The sequence below is a fragment of the Gavialis gangeticus genome, unplaced genomic scaffold, assembly GCF_001723915.1.
Source record: "Gavialis gangeticus isolate Ggan-Ray unplaced genomic scaffold, GavGan_comp1, whole genome shotgun sequence".
Lineage (NCBI taxonomy): Eukaryota > Metazoa > Chordata > Crocodylia > Gavialidae > Gavialis > Gavialis gangeticus.
Genome location: NW_017729007.1, coordinates 1,489,877 through 1,490,406, shown reverse-complemented (window position 1 = coordinate 1,490,406; position 530 = coordinate 1,489,877). Strand labels below are relative to the sequence as shown.

General features: G+C 43.8%; 1 protein-coding gene across 1 annotated transcript in view; it reads left to right on the top strand.

Annotated features, from left to right (window-relative positions):
* The window catches only part of ANKRD26 (ankyrin repeat domain 26), a 147,582-nt gene that overhangs the window by 44,259 nt on the left and 102,793 nt on the right, over positions 1–530 (top strand). The gene's annotated exons all lie outside the window — the stretch shown is intronic.

Below are 530 nucleotides of genomic sequence, written 5' to 3'. Positions count from 1 at the left end.
TGGTGCTCTCCCCTACCTTGGGGGTCTTTAAGAGAAGGCTGGATAGGCATCTGGCTGGGGTCATCTGACACCCAGAACTCTTTCTTGCCTAGGCAGGGAGTCAGACTCAATGATCTGTTGAGGTTCCTTCCAACTCTAACATCTATGAGTCGTTGAGTCTTAAATCTATCTTTTTCCTTGTTATACAATTAGGCCACGTCTACATGTGCATTTAAGCACGTTTAAGCAATTTTGCGCATTAAGCAATTTTTGGCAGGTATCTACACGTGCAGCGACTAAAGTTAATGCCAGTCCCTGCAGCCCTGCCACATGCCCCTAGTGGCTGGGCAGACCCAGCACTAAAGTTAGTCTACATGTGTGGTAATGTGCTTTAATTAATTGAAACTAATTGCTGGTATCTAATTTAGGCGCAATTAGTCTAATATCGCCATTTTTAATGCACATTAAGGGTGCACGTGTGTAGATGTGTGCCCGTAATGTGCATTAAATTTGGCTAATGAGCATTAATACATCTCGTGTAGATGTGCCCT